Source organism: Aphis gossypii, chromosome 3, assembly GCF_020184175.1.
Source record: "Aphis gossypii isolate Hap1 chromosome 3, ASM2018417v2, whole genome shotgun sequence".
Taxonomy (NCBI): domain Eukaryota; kingdom Metazoa; phylum Arthropoda; class Insecta; order Hemiptera; family Aphididae; genus Aphis; species Aphis gossypii.
Window position 1 is genome coordinate 51,860,281 of NC_065532.1, and position 20,120 is coordinate 51,880,400.

The 20,120-nt window shown below is 29.4% G+C and overlaps 1 long non-coding RNA gene across 1 annotated transcript in view; it reads left to right on the forward strand.

Moving 5' to 3' along the window:
* The window catches only part of LOC114119238 (uncharacterized), a 53,454-nt gene extending 38,452 nt beyond the window's left edge, over positions 1-15,002 (forward strand). The window contains exons 3-5 of the long non-coding RNA XR_007604723.1: positions 4,220-4,390; positions 11,312-11,381; positions 14,745-15,002. This is a non-coding gene — a long non-coding RNA (uncharacterized LOC114119238). The remainder of the gene's footprint in view (positions 1-4,219; positions 4,391-11,311; positions 11,382-14,744) is intronic.
* The last annotated feature ends 5,118 nt before the right edge of the window (positions 15,003-20,120 follow it).

Below are 20,120 nucleotides of genomic sequence, written 5' to 3' on the forward strand. Positions count from 1 at the left end.
TGTAAAACCAAAAGTGAATGGATTCTCAGAGATATTGCAAGCGGTAAATGGTAATGTCTGTGAAATTACTTTTTTCGCCGATTAATCGCGTTATAATGATACGCCGGTCCGTGCCTGTTGCCATATGCCCATATCGTTGAGGAAAACCACGTGGTCAGGTATGTCACGGAGTCGTTATTATTATTACGATATTATAATGAGTAAATTATGTTATATTATTATTATTATTCGAAAAATAATTTTAATGAAGAAACGGCGATTTCAGAAGAATAATATAAAATTTTAATATAATTAATACATCTGTATTCATGGATAGAACCTACAAACTATGCACAATGCATATAGGTAATATAATATATTATGTTAGTGCTCGTTTTTTCGCTCCACACCACTAAATCAGTAAAACAATTTTTTTTTAAACGTTCTGATGATGCAAATTAATATTTAGTATCATATTTAATGAAATCCAATACTATATATTTAAATACTAATGGACCTATAGATTATTACAAAATCGATAATTTAACATCAAATGATTTATTAAGTTCCGACTTAATGAACGCAGTTTTTATATTTCATTTCAAAGATAATAGTATACATGATACATCACATTTCATACACGAACATGAACCCCATCATATAAATTCATCTGGAAACAGTAACTTTTCATTTCCGGTGATAACGAGTAACGACTTACTGTTGTAGCCCGTGGGCATTAAATACAATGTTAAAACCACCTATAATAATAAATTTCTACATTTAATATGTGCACATAGCCATCACCGAACGGCCAACTGAGAGATTGCACAATTAATTAATGCGATTACTTATATTGATAATATTTTATAATTAAAAATTTCTAATCTTAATAATAATATGATGTGTTGGCACATTAGTAGCAATTCGAGAAGCACCCTTCACAGTTTACAGTATACATCATTCACTCTTTTTTCGTATACAATAACACGATTTATTTCTAACGAGCTGCAGACTTGAAACATCTTTTTTTTTTTTTAAAGTGCAGTAGTGCAGCAGTCACACTATTTATTCACAATAACATAGACTTTATCGCGCAGTCCGCGCACCATGCATTCGATGAGTGTAATACATGTTCAGTTGTCACGACTATTATATCGTTTGCATTTAACGCTGTATTTCATGCGTTTCATGAGTACAGAATACAGGTGTTTATTTTTTATTATCAACAAGCACCCCGCGTACTCAGATTATCTCTCGGAAACGAATAAGTGACTCTCGGTAAATACTCGAACGCGAACCGATCGCAATATGACGGTGCGTTATATGTATATATATATATATATATATATAATAGATAGGTATGCGATATATTATGAGTAAGCACATTGTAATAATATATTGTTTATATTTTAACAGTCCGTACGCGGAGCACGGCAACGGCAGAGTTAAAAGCTATTCGAGTGACGGGGACAATGTTCCACTATAAAATATAATATTATAAGAGCTTTTTTTTAAATTGGAAGTTCCGGTTTTTGAAACCAACGTTGGAATGACTGCATATTTATATAATATCATTATTTATTAGTATACAGTACTTATGGCCGTAGGCAAAGTCTAGTGCATCTCACAGAAGCGTGTTTTGAACAGGAAATGTGCCATTATACATAAGGGTCTTTATTAGGTCGTTTCACGACAAATCGTTCCCACCATCGGCCACTCGTAAACTATATTTATTTTTATACTCGCTTTATTTTATATATTAAGTATTATAATTTGTAAATCTAATACTTACAATAAGCATAGGTATGTACAGTGATTATTTGATGCGAGTTGATAAACGTGCAAAAAAAAAAAAAATCATTCCAAATGGTGACAGTATAGTATAATATTTTAAGGTATTATAAGAACTCTTTATTGTTTTGCATTGTATTTGTATAGGCACCATATTATTTTTAAGAAAACTATAGCGAATGAATAATAATTTGGTATTATGCGTTATTACACGTGTGTATAATCTTAATTCTTAATTAATCTCTATAATTAAATGATGAGTATAAATACTAAATGTTACGGTGTTCTCATTAAATTCCAAACGTTTGATAGTTTTTTTTTCGTTATAGGTGTAAAAAAACTGATAACGAAAAACATTACGCACTTCATGATTTTTTTTTTTTAATTTTCAACATAATATAATAGTAGGTATACTAAGTATAATACTTACATCACCGTATAAATGGTGATACTCTTGAAAAAAATCTTTTGTTAATTCTAAAATGCTGTATCATGAAATATGTCTAAAAAGTTTGGACGCTTATATAAAACACGATGATTTAAGATTTATTACAATAATTTTCAATGTTTTCATGTGTCATAAATAAAATAGTATGTAATCTCAACTAATTACTATACAAATAGTTTAGATTTTCAAACTTAATAATATTAACATAGCAAATTATAACAATAGTATAATTTATTAAAAGTAGTAAAAAATGCCAACAATGTCACTTTATTATATTCTAATAAAAAATATCACAACATTTTGTCATAGCTTATTCGTCGGATTACTATTCATACAATCCGTCACTGGTAGAACTACATTTCGTTTTTTCTATAATTTGTTTTTAAAAAAAAAATAAATATATAGCCATGAATATATATATATATATATTATATATATATATATATTATATATATATAATATCTTTAATTTAAACGTGTATAATTATTATATATGTATAATGTATATGGTATTATATTTTCATTTTCAACATTTCCAGTGATTACTGATTTCATATGTAAATCTAGAAATTATATTGCCTAGCAACAATAATTTATATTATGTTAAATTTATTCATTTTTGTTTTGCAATGTACCTACTTTATAAAGATGTGGATAAACTTTCAAAGCGTAAAAAATAATAACACAACGTCACAATATCAATACTATATTGTGGACGGTATATTATATCATTATAATATATAGTACCTACATTAGTATTTAGTACATAAAATTATCATATTTTCATGAATTAAAACTTCCAAATAATTATAAAGAAAAATAATTCGTTTGCGAAATATATTAAAATGTAACCAACAATAAAAATATGAAACATCTATTAACCATTTATACAACCAAAATTTGTTTGAACATGTTTAACTATATCATTTGAATGTCTGATACATATAGTCATGTAGACCTACATTGTCTCATCAGAAAATCTATTACTGAATAAATACAGCTTAGAGTCGTAAAAATAAAATACATTAAGTAATTTTTTTCAACTATTTTGGAATTTAGTCTGATCCCCGTAAATCGTACATAACATTATAATATTATGTGGATTCCTGCTTTAAAGACTCACTATATGCAAGGCAATTTAACGTATTATTTTAGTAATCAGCATTATTTTGTATCGTTTTACGATATTAAAAAAAATCAATAGTTTCAAGCGTTGTGTTTTTCTCTTATCTGAATCGAAAATCTGAAATTACCGTGGTCATTTCTTGTATATGGCTCACGAGTCAAGAGCGTTATTTTCAGTGATTTTTTTTTTTTAAGCTGAACGCGCTATTCTATAAAATGTGCACCGCTGAATAATTTAAACGTTAACGAAACTATATAAGGACTCTCTATTATATGGTCGATTTTATGATAAAAACGCACTTTCCTTAATCTACTTGGCTATAATACGCATACACATAATATTATAATATACTGCTGCAGAGACTACCGTCAAGACATAACATGTAATAAAATACGTTTAAAACAGTATGACTAAAACGATCTAAACATAAAGTACGCCAATGTGTTTAACATATAATTTAACGAAAATATAACCGAAGTGATTTTATACTCTCAAAACTGATCACATCGCGTGGTATTGCTACCGAGAGAAACAAAACGAACGACAGGGTTGACGTTTTCTTTATATACATTTTATGTAATATTATACTAAAGTATATACCTAATATCCATCAAATATTATTTTATAATTAAACGCAGAGTGCTAGTACAAAAATATATTAGAGTGGCGTAATTATAATTTTGGTGTATATATTTTTTTTGTGATTGAGAGGAGTGATCAATTGTTGTACAGCGAAAACTTAATAAGGATTCCTGATAAGTTTTCTAACCTAACCAAAGCTATAATTATTTTCTTTAAAATGTCGTATTTTTGTATAAATAGCATATAGAAACAAATGGGTAAAAAATAATTTTACTTAACATGTCTATTGTTTAGGCCTACAAAAATATATCGTGTTTACTGGTTGGACCAAGAATTAAAAGACTGCTATCTTCTTCCAGATCATGCATTCAAGTTTGAGTGACATATTCTAATGGCAGTTCTTCCCGTGCTGCAATTGTGGTGGCGAGATCCAAAATGTTAAATAGCTTTAAATCCAATGCTCAGGTATACAACAGACATTAATTTATTCTTCTTATTAACCCTACAATAATTCCACCCACACTATCACATTCACATTTAAGCCCTCAAATTATAACGATTTCATATCGCACTGATATTATAGAATATAAATTAAAATTACCCATTTAACCAAATCGTTAAAGCTTTGCAATTATCATTCTTTACTGAGTACATCTATTTTTTATTGTCATCTAGATGACATGAACGTATAGATATTTTATTTAAGTACTTAAATATTTTGAATGGAAATGTATGATGATAAAAAGTAAAACAAATCTTCGTATACAAAACTCAAAATTGCAGTCGTACACACACATTTTCCACGAAGAAAAATATTATGTTACGACCGATTGTTAATAAACGACGACTCGTTTGATAAAAGCTTAAAACCGATTCGTATTCAACTATCGACAATATATGCACCAATATTACTTACTTACTTATATTACTTTATAAAACTCACACCGCAAACATCCTATATAGACCTCGCGGATTCCTATTTTCGTTGTATATAATTATAATGACATATATTATACTTGACTATATAAGTCGTTCGCTCTGCTATTCAACGATGCTTGTTTCTGTGGTCGCCTACGTCGTAACTCGATATCGACTTTAACGCAATGTCATGGTTGAATCACGGCGCCATCGTTATCGTCAATGCCGGTTCTTCGCGGTTATGACGAAAAAAAAAAGAAATACACAAGTACACAACGCATGGCGGCGCCAGCTCACGTATCCGTCGACTGAGTTTGACAATAGTATTATATTGGAGAAAACAACGACAAGAAATCGAAAAATGTTTCCTACTTCTAACAAAATAAGAGAACGCGCGCTTAAAACCGTCAACGAACTGAGTGATCTTTTAATTTTGGGATTATGGAAATGACACGCGTACCTATATGCGCTACACATCTTAACAATAATATTTCATATCACATAAATCCCCGTTGTCTGAGGCCTAAGTCTGACCTATGTTACACAAATATTTAATATTTTTATCGATTATAAATAAGCAAATTGTTTATTGGAAATAAATTATTTTAGACGGTTTTCTAAAATCATCATACCCACTTAGTTCAAATAATAATAATAACCTAATATAATGCGGTTATTCACAGTCTGGTGGGTCTTCTTATTAAGATTGTATCTGATATCTATTTGAACATTGGTCTCGAATGAGTTCACTTGACTTGCAACCATGCATTCAAAAATAAAACAAACGAATGCACCTACTGCTATAGTATCCCTTCAGGATTCAGATTAACTTGGATGATTACAAGATTTTAAGATGTTTAACGAAGTAACCGTTCAAGCCATTATAATATATATATATAATATATATATATTTATATATTTAGTGTAATATTAAGTTAAAGGCCAGTATGTTTTTGATCATTAATAACTGTTGAAGACCCCATTTTTTGTAACAAATGTTAGCAGTTAATTGGTTTTTAAAAGTCTATACATACAGACAGTTAGAGTCTCACTTAGTCCTTATATTATATACATATATTATGTACTTATATAGTATATGACATGTATAATGAATTATGTATGAATATTTAAAAACATTTAAAAATCGTATTGTTCATACTTTATAGTTACCTATCTATTACTTTTAAGTTTTAATGTGTCTTCAATGTCCGCTAAACATGGCTAAAAGAAACACTGTCGTCATTGGTCTCAATAATATGTTATCATTCATAAAATATGATGTATTAAATTTGTATTATTATTAACTTAAATGATTAAAAGATAAATCGTACAAACGCTATAAAATATTATATAATATAATAAAATTAGGTATTTTTATAAGTATTTCAAAAACCGTATTATATTATACCCCTGGCGCGTCTTAGTATCCCTTAAACATGACCGGAAAAAAGTACTGTCACTGATTTAGTTCCATTATCGCATTATACTCTCAAAGTCTTAACAATGACAATAGTATAATGTTATCATTCAAAATCAAAAAGGATATATTAAATTTGTATTATTATCAATTTAACTGAGTTAAAGAGAAATTGTATCAACGCTATAAAACATACAAATCATACAATATAATAAAAATACGTACTTTTATAAACATTATTTCAAAAACAGTATTGTTACCTTTGACGGGTCTTAGTATCCTTTTAACATGACAGCCGACCGGAAAGAAGTACTGTCACTGATTTAGTTCTATTATTGCATTATATTTTAAAAATCTCAACAATGACAATACTATAGTGTTAGCATCCAAAATTGATATATTAAATTTGTATTATTATTAACTTAACTGAGTAAAAGATACATCGTACAAACGCTATAAAATATATAATACCTATATAATAAAAATACGTATTTTTTTTAAAATATTACAAAAACCGTATTGTTACATTTGACGCGTCTTAGTATCCCTTAAATATGACCGAAAAGAAGTACTGTCACTGATTTAGATCCATTATCTCATTATATAGATACTCCTAAAAATGACAATACTACCTATATTAGTATCCATATTATTGGCATTTCTTAGACTGTCGTAGACATCTGATCCAACCTTTATAGACAACCAAATTTAAACACCACACTCATCAGGCGCAGATTCAAGGGGGCAAGGGGCTATGCCCCCCCCCCCGTAGACTCTGGTATACACTGAATATATATCTGCATTGTTTTGCCGATAACGTTTTTAGCGAACTTGTGTTCAGTCATGAAAGCCGAATGAAACTTAAAAAATGTAACCATTTAATATTATTTCACGATGAAAGTCGAACGCGATGTAATGTAGCTTCAAATACGATGATTGAATATCGTGATACTGTGGTTCATCGGATGAACTTAAGTGCGCCGTAAACACTTGTAAATTACACAAATCGTCGGAAGAATGAGGGATTGCGGTCTGCAGTATAGCTTTATCTTGCAACCCTTCGGCTTATATTATTTAACTCTATAAAATAGTTGGTAAAAGATATTGCAATGTAAAAAGTTCGGCATCCCGAAGTGAAACAGACGATATATGGTTGGTTGATTTAGAAACAGTATTATTATGTAATCAATTATACATAAATAATTATTTTATAATATTCTACGATTGTGTTTATTACATGCATTTTTAAATGGAGGGATAGAAAAAAAATTAATCATAAAATGTTTAATATAACTACGGCATATAGACACTAAATGTCTTATGTAGACGCAAATAGAAAACATTTAATTCTAAATTATTCAGTGTTTCGTATGTTTTAAATCAAAATTTTTGGTCATTAATTGCTGGCGGTCTAGGTTTTGCATCATCATTAGTGTCTTATTTACTTCATATTTTACTATTATGTATTAAATAATGTCCACTTATAATGTATATATTAATGTCAATGGGACTTGGTAAAGACAATACCACAGATACCTATAAAATGTCTTTAAAAAATGTGTAATAAAACTAATAACCATAAAAGAGATTAATATAGCTTAAAACAATTTATAGTTAATTATAGAACATTATACTTAAAAACCTGTACAGATAGCACATAATAGTAAGTGTTTTACTATTGTTCTTACAATTACATTAAAATGTTTGTCTCCTGCAGAAGTTCAAGTTAGGAGACAATATTCAATTAACGAATACGAAATATTATTTAAGTTTTTTTTTTAAATTAAATTAACTAATTTTACAAAACTTAACCACTTGAATAAAAATACGATTAAAAAAAATATTTTTACAAAAGTCCTTCTTTTCTAATAACTTTTCAGTCGTTTACGAATTACAAACTACAACATGACTTAATTTTGAACTATAAATGCTTCGCGTGAAGTGTTAATTTTTAATGCAACGTTTTTTAAACATATCACTTTTGACACGATGAAAACTCATTTGGATTAATGGTTTTAATTACCAACCTGGCGAAATATTATTTTAAATCACATAGGTACCTTTATGTTGTAATATTATATATGAACAAAATGAACATCCATTATATTAGACAAAATTTTATCATTTTCAACATAGGTATCACATAAAATATATTGTATTTGTATACAAACGTACAATGTGAATAATTCAAATAAGATTCATAACCTATACTATATAATATATAAAAAAACATGCTATATTTGTATAGAACAGAAAACAATATTATATTATATTATCTATTATAAGTGTTATTTGTAAGAATATCAGTATTGTTAAGTGTTTATAATATATCTTATAAAACACGTGCAAATAGGAAATATATGAATATCGTAATATTATTGTTCGTGTGAATAAAATTTTATTTGAATAAGAATATTCATTATCATTGTTATAGTTATTATTATTTACATTTTATCTATTCACTATTGTTCGAAACACCGCAAATACTAAAACTACTATATTTAATATTAATACATATTATTAAAATAAATACCTAGTCGTTTTACAGGCTAGTATTTGATTAATATTATTGAGAAATGTCCTAATGCATGTCGAAATGAAACATTTATACGAGCTCGTATAGTTATATGTATAGTATATTTACTACCGGACGCAATTACGCAGAGTTCTGTCGCACAAATTATACGAGGACATAGAAATTCTAAGGACACTTGTATTAATATGGCTATATTAGTGTACCATATAATATACTAATCCGAACGTCGGAAATTAAATAACCATATTATTCATAATAATATATTTGAAAAAAAACCATGTACTTGGTACATAAGAATGGTATGGATTATGATTAATAGTGATCGTTTGATAACACAATTCATATTTAATATCTTTATTAAGCGAAACCTCTAAATTGCGGATACTCTCAGTCGCTGATATTTGTTCATTTTTCAAAGGTGTCAGCTGTTAAAGGAGATCTCACTGCAGTACCTATATTAATATAAGCGATGAAAAATTAAAAATCCGTTCAGCAACGCAAGCCCCGTCTGGTTAACCAAAATGTCCGTGTTGATAGAAAATAAAATGAATATTCAAACATCCGAGTGCGTTGTCGGTTTTCAAACATTAATATCGTGCGTACAATATCCGGGTTGTCACATGTCAACTCTGGGCACCCGTACCGACAGCCGAAGATGAGCGATTCTACAGCACACTATACACCAATATAATATACAAATTATACATTATGCATTGTGTTTGTGGTGACGTTAAATTGACGTAAATTGTCGAACAGGAGCGGCGGAGGGACCCCCCGCAGGAAACGGCGGCGGATGTTGTGCCAGCCCCGTTGGGTTAGTGTTATATTGGACGTAACTAGCTTTGATTAGATAAGACCGAGTACGGGTCGAGTTCCGGTAGGTGATGGTGTGCAGACGAGTGTCGGTTTAAATCAGTAATCCACAGCTAGACTGGCCAAGATACATATTATATGCTGTTTAATATAATATGCAACGCGAACAATATGTGTATATATATTGTATTGTGTATATTGTATATATTATGACTTTATTCGAAACACAAGTAATATCATACGTCGTAATAGACGTATAAACTTTTGAAAACCAACGTTACTGTGTGTAACAATGAATGATATACGAGGGCTTATAGCATCTACATCGCTCATAGTGAACAAGTATTGTCATTTGTCACATCAAAATATGGTTTAGAATAATTATAGCTTAAGCGACAATTTCGGGGCTATATTATTAAATTTTAATTGTTATTGCGTTTATTATAATAAATTTAACTTTTGAAGGTCCTTCTTAGTAATTATTTACATGAAAATATTGTAAACGTGTTATTACGGAATATATAGTTGCAATACGTAGATAAGTAAAGTGTGTATAAATATAAAAACATAGGTACCTACGATATACCATACGTATGCATTTTGAAAAAACCGTCTACAAGGCTAGCTGTCGCGTTCGATTTCCGTGACCAAATTACACATACTAGGTATATGACGTATAACTTCAGTGCTTGTAGTAAAAAAGGTTAAGTTAGATTTTTAAACATTGAGGTTTCAGTGGGTACATCCTGATTTAGAAAAATAATTGTTCCTTTTGAGTAAAAACAAATTAAGTCCAATCTTTCTCATCTAATCATTTGGAATATTTTAACAAAACAAAAAGCGGTTTTTTTTTGGTTAAAATTTTATATTTTAAAACGTCATAATGGCATGAGTTAACTTAACCCCTTTTGGCCAAACACTGAAAATATGAATAAATGATACATTGTTATGCATATTATATTTAATATAAATTGTAACGGTATACCACAGAATCTGTTTAAATATTATAATATAAACGGACCATCATGAAACGACTCACGCCGACTTGGCGATTAGTATATCCTCTGCTGCACATAGGAAACGATTGAAAATCTTATCTTGGACCATTGCCAACACAGCAGAGGCGGTGGTTTATATACGAATAATAGTAAGGCATATACTAAAATGTTTTGGGTAACCAATCTCGTAGACGCTTTTTTAAGTATACTTATGCTCTGCAACCGACGAAGAGACGAGTTAGTAGACAATATGGTGGAGAGGGAGAATTCTATTGTGCATAACTGACTAGTTTGTAAATCATAATAATGTTTTACATTAATTGTATTGCAAAAAAAAAAGAGTAGGTACTAAAGTAAAACGATATCGGACAAAATATGAGCGCATAAACATTATGCGATTTTTATACATAATTTTCATGATCATACATTTGAACTACTAAAACAAAACACCTTTCATTGTCTCCCCTCTTCTCCATTTCTTGATACGGCTTTTGTACTTCTATTGTGAATTTGTATGATTATATTTACGTTCGATGATATTTTCTAACTTGACCGCTGCAGCGCGTATCCCTTTGTGTAAATGTACGATACACTAACAACCAAGAAGTGCGAGATCTTTTTAATTAAGTGAATAGAGTTTAACAATAATAACACATGGTCTAAGGACTAAGCTAATAAAAATATAATAAAAAATTAATTTTTAGGTTCTGCCGCTGTAAACGCTGAATTGAACAAACATGATAATACACAACAATTTAACTAAAAAATCTTATCGTAAGTACTTGGTTTAAAATAAATAAAATAGATATTAAAGTGTTTTTAATTTTTTAAATAATTGTCTCTTATTTAAATTAACCCCGCGTTTTTATTATGCTAATGTAAGTATTTAAGTATTCTATAATAATATATTACATTCAAATTTGTTGATGGACGCTTTTTAAAACTCACATCTATAGCAATATTATAATTTTAAGCCGTATACCTAACTGATAGACTAAATTACTTATTTTTATGATTAATGATTAGGTATTATATAAAACTGAAATAATACAAAGTATAAACAATACTCGCGAAAAATATTGCAAGGTCACAGTCTAGTAACATAATTATTATTTATTTATTTTTTATTTTTTTTTTTAAATAAGAAAAGAAACTATTTTCTGAAGACATTATCTAATGAACTACATTATATTTTTTTGTTAACTGAAAAAAAATTTTGTACAACAAAATCGACTCGTCATCTTTGAATTGCGCGTAACGATTTGCGTGTGGCATTCGACAAAATTGATGTTATCATTATTTGCGAAGCAAATAATAAAATACCTTTTCCGGCAGTTTGGTAAACTCGTATATAATTATATTGTATCGCGTTCGTCAATAATATTTAAAAAAAGATCACGTTCAGGAACTGTTTGACAAACTTCACCACGTCTCTTCCAACATCGATTACTCGTCATATACTTCAGCTGTGAACTGGCAATACAATATTGTTATTATACAATGTAATTGTTTATCGTGTACGATATAGCCGACGACAGTGGTTATGAAATTGTACATTCTGTCTTTGTTTTTTCCTTTTAAACGATAAATATATATTATTGGCTATAAAAAAAAATACTAGGTATAATATATTCGTTGTACATAATATCGTGATAACCCAAAATATGAATTAAATTAAACATAATATAATTTGTCATACATTTAAATTTATTGACTAGCATAATATTATTGTTAAGTATTGGTTGGAAATGTAACCGCTCATGGAACTTTATCTATCTCTGGTTTGGAATATCAGTAATAGATGATAAATATCAAACTAAAAAAGATAGGCAGATAACATGTTTATTGAAGTTAAAAATCAAAGAAAATATAAAATTATACATTAATCATTGTAAAAATAACACCTCAATATTTATATTTAATTGCAGCAGATCAAAAATGATTGATTTAAATGAAACCTATAGTATAAAAAACCAACTATAGTAACAACAACTACTTCGCTTACCCTAATGGCCTAATCATTACTATATTGTTAGGGGTTACATAGTGTAGAACATTTTAAAAGAGTATGGTATATATATAATATAATAAACTGTTTAACCAACAGCGTATAGTTTCCAAGAATCTTAATCAAAAATATTATGTATTTGGACCAAAGTTGAGTTGATAAAAATTAATAAAATATTTTCTCCATTTACAAGATGTTATAGCAGGTAGGTATGTCATGTGTGCACATAAACGGAAGCCCGTTAATAAATTATAGGTACGTGAGACGTTTAAAAACCTATGCACTGCAGACTACCGTTATGTTTTACGATAATGTACATGATTGTATAATAAAGTCATGTATGCGTATTTTAATTTCCAAATACCAACGCACACACATAAATAACAATTTATGTATATTATATATATACAAACTGCAGTATACACATCAAATACAAATGTGATGTACATAAGTATGGGAATGCTGAAAGGGGTCGAAGGGACCTGAGAAAAAACTTTTAAAAAAGTAGTGTAGGTACATACTATCTATGAATAAAATATTTTACAGTGTCTTTTATAAATTGTGTGAGAAAAATGTGGCGGGGTTTACGTTAAATTCATATTGATATAATTTGTCGCACAATATGTAAAAGACGAAAAGACGTTTTACAGTGTACTTTTTTCTGGGTCGTTTTCACAAGCAATGAAAAATCAACACAAGTTTCGCACACACGTGCCATGTATCAATACTCACGATAGACTATAGGACCTACTTTTGTAAGTGGTTCAATTTACTGAAGATATTGAAAATATTTTGAAAAAGCATGATTTTAACTGAATATTCCAGTCAAAATTGTTATTAATTTTGGAAAATTCAAAGTCCATCAAATGATGTGTTTATTCATTATTGATAACTTTTTATTCAAATGCCACACCCTCATTACTCGTGCATCTATGATAATCAATATAACGCGGTGATAAATGATCTGACAAAAAAGGCTCAAATGTTTTTTGTTTTAACTTTTGACATTTGAACATTTTTTTCACGATAATAGCCCATACACTCTCGTCATATCTTAAATATCATCAAAACGTATTTATTTTTGTTTTAGAATTTTTTTCATATTATTTTATCAATCATACCTGTATTGTGACCAAAACTGGCGCTTTCTTAAATCGCTGCAGTTATACACTGTCTCGGCTGGATGTATATATAATATGGTTCGTAATATTATTATGTGCTCCTTTTGGTATTCCGCATAATCACTACGGTGGACAATTTAAACTTGTGATAAATGTTTATACACCTACTGCAGGTGTTTGGAAGGTATACTTCGTTCGGTTAAATTGCACAATAACATTCGTGTCTCGCAGATCAACTGCCGATATATACCTATATTTATATTTATATATATATATGGACATGGCGTTAAGACGACAATCATTTCTGCGGCAGTGGCGTCCATCGTATAATAAGGACACACGCTGTGCACATATTATATACGTGTACGATACTTTTTAGAATAACACGCAGGTGCATGATAGGTATATATTGTGCATTATACGACACAGGTACATTGTGACCACTGCACTTCGCACAGTGCCGCGAGACGTTTATAATAATATAATAGTATAATAGTGTTATTATTATATATACTGCAGGACCCTGTTAGTACCCTGTATAGTTAAAAATATGGCAACGTCGTATAATGGACGAATGGAGGTGTCAAAGTTGACTCGCAGATTTATGTAACCCGATTAGTTTATAGATTATATTATATGTTAATATTGCAATAAGTAATAAACTAATAATCGTCAGGCGTTATTATTATTATCAATTTTGTTTAAGTATCGGTGCGATCGATTTTCCGACGTTTAATGTACTTTGTATATTAATATTGTTGCGAATATTAATCTTATTGATTTGTATATTACTTAAAATCAACGCTACTGTATTATTTATATAGTACATACGTTATAGAATATAGAGAATATCTGGATGTTAGTTAAGGTTAGGTTAGGTTAGGGTTGTTTAAAATTATAATAGGCGACATTCTTAGCCCATATATCCTGGCTATGCTTCAAATTTGATTAAATTTTTAGTTTTTATTAGATTACCCTTTTAATATAGCCGTGTATATTGTATTATAGTAAGATCCGATGACCAAAGAACGTATTTTAAAATGAGAAACGGTAACCACTCTTGGTCTACAATATGTGTCAATTGCTCCTCGTGATCAAGTCAGATGGAGTCGACATTCATTGTGTGTTAAATCTGAAATCAACGATAAATCAATACATACAAACAACACTTCTGAGTCAGAGTAGATCTGTCAGATTAAATTACTAAGTATATTTACATTACTATTACAATAATTTATCATACTATTAGTAATATAATATGATGCTTTGTAATTATTTACGAATACATCTCATTTATTATATCATAATAGTATATAATATCATTTAAATTAAAAATAATAATAAGTATTATTACTAACTTTTAAGTCAATACCGACTTTGCACCAAAAGTGTAAGGAAAACCTAATATTCCATTTTTGTATTAAATTTTCAAGCATTAACCAAATATATATTTATAGAATAAAAATTTAACACAAAATAAATCGAAAAGAGACAAAATATTTTAAATTATTTCATGCAAATATAAAAATATGGTGATAATTTCAAGTATTTATGGTAGTTCTTTTAATTAAAATAAAACAACTAAATCGATTTTTTCAAAAACTAGTTTTGAGTTAATATTCCCGTTTTTACATAAATTGTTTTATGTTTTCACGGTTATTAAGAAAATTACTTCGAATTTTTTACATTTTACCTCCCCTCCTTTCGTAAGTATTAACACATCCACTCTTCAACCAGAACATATGTATTGAAGATGAAGATTGAAGCATTTTTACTGTTCCGAAAGGTAATGAAAAAAAAAAAAAAAAAAAAAATAGACACATCATTTTAAAATCAATATATTTATAATTATCGCTCCGCTCAGAATATAAAATAATAATATAATAGGACGTGATAAATATTTAAAAATCGTATTGTTAACTTTTATGTGTCTTCAGAATCTCCTAAAGTCTAAAGATAATGGCATGTTGGAGATAAGAAAAATGCTGTCGCAATACTATACGTTTATTTATACAAAATATGATACTATTTACTAATATTATGTATAATATAATATATAATATTTAAGAATTAAGATACTAGATAAATGTTTGTACATAGACTGTTAAAACTAACCAAATTTTTTCATAATTTTAAAAAATATATATTACCGGTGACTGATGAGAAAAAATAATTTTTATCGAAAATATACAGCAGACTGTCGATATTTAAAATTAAATGTTTTCGTTTCTAAATTTTGTAAATTTTACACACGTTTGGGAGGTACAGCGAGCCGGTAACTGAGATATTTTTCATCGGTCAGTCTTATAAAAGTATGAAACTGTTTTCTTTTCATCGATCTCTAAAGATTCGTTACGTTTTATAGTTTTTTTTATTTTCGCAAATATAATATAACATAATGCAGTGCGACGAAATTTTGGCAACAAATCTCGATCTGTAACAACTAACCAAACGTGTTTTTTCGTCGTCGTTTCCGAGTGTGTATAAAGTATTATAGTGTAGTACAGTGGGAAAACGAGTCTCGATCGCTTCTGGTCCGATGACACGTTTCCTGAAGATTACGCACCGTGTGTCGCTCACATAAGCGGATATCAGGAGGGAGAAAGATTTATTTTGGATAGGTTTAGTTTTTTAAAAAATTCAAAAAAAATGTGTTCGCCTTTGGTATGATACATTGCAAAAACACAATTTTTATTTACAAGTATTCCTCAAACGAATAGACAATTCCATACGCTTTTAAGACCAATATTTACATATAAGTAATATAATTATTATTAGTAATATTATATATTAAATATAAATTATTGTATTATCGTTAATCTTATTTAATATTTTGTTAGCTGATGACATATTATAATATACCACTGTATATGTCCAAGCAATAAGATTTTATCCATTCATGGTTCAAAAAATCATTATATTTTTATGCTCGTGGATTATTATAACGACTAGGGGGAATTATACTGTCTTAACGAATCCTTAAAATTAATCCATATGGTTGTAATTATTTTTTGATTAATCTAAACGGTTCATGTCTTAGATGACACTAAATACAATTCGATGAATAATTCGAACTTCACGTTAAAATTTGTCAGCTATTATGCATTATAAAGTGTTAGTACTTATAGTACACCTGTTTCATGCTCAATGTTATAAGCCGTAAAACTAAGAGAATACAAAAATCCTACTATAGAGGTACACTTTAGCACACAGAATGCAACATTTGTTACCGGGCATACCATCCGTGGGTTAGGGAAGTGTTGGCGTTTGATTTTCAAGTCAATTTTTGTTTAATACGAGTAGGTTATCGTTTTTCGTTCTAAGAACCACAGTGCGTTTATAAAACATATTATTATTATCTGTCGTAGGTATTAAATTCTTCGGAGGCGTTTTTGTCGAGACAAATAAAAAACAATGTCATAATATGAAATAATTGTATTATATCATTATTATAAATGACAGCGACAAAAAAAAAAAAAATAATAAAAAACAAACAAACCGACTGTGTTATATTTTTCCAATTTACAAATGATGAATTTATGATGATAACACATAATGCTATTGACAGATTTTAGTGGAGTCGAATTCAAATTTGTCAATTCACGTATTGTGTAAAATATCATATAAATAATACATATTATTATATTATATATAAATTTAATAGCAACACACATTGCGTAACCAACACAATAATGTAGCACAATATCATGATAATTTAATATTTTAATAACTAGAATAAAAATACAACGCAATAATACGTATGATTTTATATGTATACCTATTTATTTATTTTTTTTTTTTTGAAAAAAGCCGAGAGGATTAATGCTTGTATACATACCAAATATATAGTATTACTCATTGCAGGACGCGTTGTCGTTTCATGGTGTACCTATATATATAAATTGTTATGTATATATATATGCCATGTGATATAATATAATATATCCTATATAGTCCACGGTCTATCCGGTTTCTCGTGCGGTATATATACCATTATATACCTTATATACCCACTCGACCGGTTTTGATGTGTGCGTGTGTGTGTGGGGAAGAAAAAAAACGGAATTTTACGCACGTTATTTTTATTTATTTATTTTCTTTTCTTTTTAATATTCCACCGCGCGACTTCTGACCGTCAGTCGTTAAAAATTGGCAACAAAACGAAATCGTTGATTTATCTCCTTCGTATTGTGCCACGACTATACAACTCCCCCGGTTTAATAATATTATCCCACCCACCGGGTCGCTCTCTCCGCTCACTCCTATCTCACTCCCGCCCTCCGAACGCGCCAAAAGTCAAGACGCATTCCTGGGTGGTTCGGCCGTTTTAACAATGCTAAACGTTATTATTTTTTTTTCCAATGTATATACAATAACCCAAGACAGCCATCGTGATGTATACGTACGCGTATTCAAATATATGTATATGTGTATTTATATATTTTTTTTAAGGCAAACGCATCGCGTGACAGATCGCGTAGTTCTGCGAGCGCCAAAATCTGGAGGCAGGCCACGAACACGGACGAATTTTGACTGATTTTTTGTATTATACGTATATGTGTGCGTATTATTATTGTTATTATACATCGCACCGATATTGTGATCACCGATCACTTTGAAATACAAAAGGTTCGAACGCCTATCGTTTTTTTATCCCTCCCGGTGTGCATAATATAACGCTTTTTATTTTCGATTTACTCAAATCAAGGTCCATTCTTCAAAGGTAAGGTATGGTTTTTTACCATAGAATTGTGTTTTGTGGTAAAAACTGTAAACACTACACACCGCACATGTCATAACAAAACAAATAGATACCGTTGAGTATAATAATAGGTATAGCTATGTTAAATAGTTATATGGCCGTGTGCAAAAAAAAAAGTCACAATTTTGGTTAAACAACAATAAAACATTGTTTTAAACGAATAATCTTTGCATAGATTCATGTTTGTATCGTTAACGCGACAAAACCAATTTTACGATTGCGATGGTTTTAAAATGTGAGTAAAACTCGTGTTAAATTATATTTTATTTTTAGAAGTAATAAATTATCTCGTAACGCAAAAATAAACGAAACTACGAAAATGTATCCAATAGGTACCAGAGAATTAAGTATAATATATACTATAACATGTTATTCACTTTAAATTATTCAGGGAAAAGCAATTTTTGCCAAGGTTTTTTTTTTTTTTTAAAAACTCACACTATCACAGCTTTTGAAAGTTTATCTTGCGGTTCTAATGAAACAAGAAAATGTCAAAAACGTTATTACAGATAAAGTTCACAATAAACAGTAGTGGGGTTTAGAATAGTTCTATTCACAGACTAACGTTCTAAATTCCAAGCCTAAAAAAGGAAATCTAAGCACTCGTAAGGGAAAATTGAAAATTATCGGAGAATAATCGACAAACTCTACACTGTGTATTATTCAACAGTAGATTTTCGACTGATAAATTATTCGTATTTATTGTACAATATAAGTCATACCCGCAACGCAGAATAGAATACTAAAGTATAAGATGTATTTATAAAAACGCAGCGAAACCTTAAAAGCCGTACAATCGACTATTATATTATTATATCCGTTATAATATGCTATCAAGACGTTGATCGGCTACTCCGATCGATCCGGTACTGTACACATATAATATGGCCTGTGTGAGTGTGTGACTCTACACGTATGAATAATAACACCACTCATATAGACGTTTGGCCGGGGTGAAAAGTCTCATATTCCCTTATCTATTTCACGAGTCAATTGCTCCGAGACCATCTCACGGGTATTCTTTGTACATATTCTGGAATATAATAATACATTATAGTACGTACACAAGAAGGGACTATATAGTCTAGTCTTCGGTCTTACCGCATAATCCCGTTGTGATTCGCACCAATAGTGACGAGCACACCGTACACCTCACCGTATTGTTTTTGTTTTGGAAGACGCGTATTCAGAATATCGCTGGCCGATGTATTATATACATATTATACTGTGTGACGTATCCCTATCGGTATAAAACTATTATTAACACTCCGCGCGCAGACGGCACTGACGTTATTAGATATACCTATGTACACATAAATTAACGATTGTTCGTTTAAACATAATATGTATATCGTATACGTATTATATATTTTATTGTAATATTTTCCAATCGTTCGAGAACGGATTATAATAATTTTATACCTTACGATATATATATATAGGTATGACAGTCGTATAATAATATGATATGTCGGATTACACGACACGTCGTGAAATCGTTACACTGTGGTGTGGTCGATATTACAGTGTAATATTATGTTATATCGATGTAAAGAAATCTCACGATATAATATGATAATATATGGGTTTGGGGTACGGGTGTGCGACTATACATGTAGTAA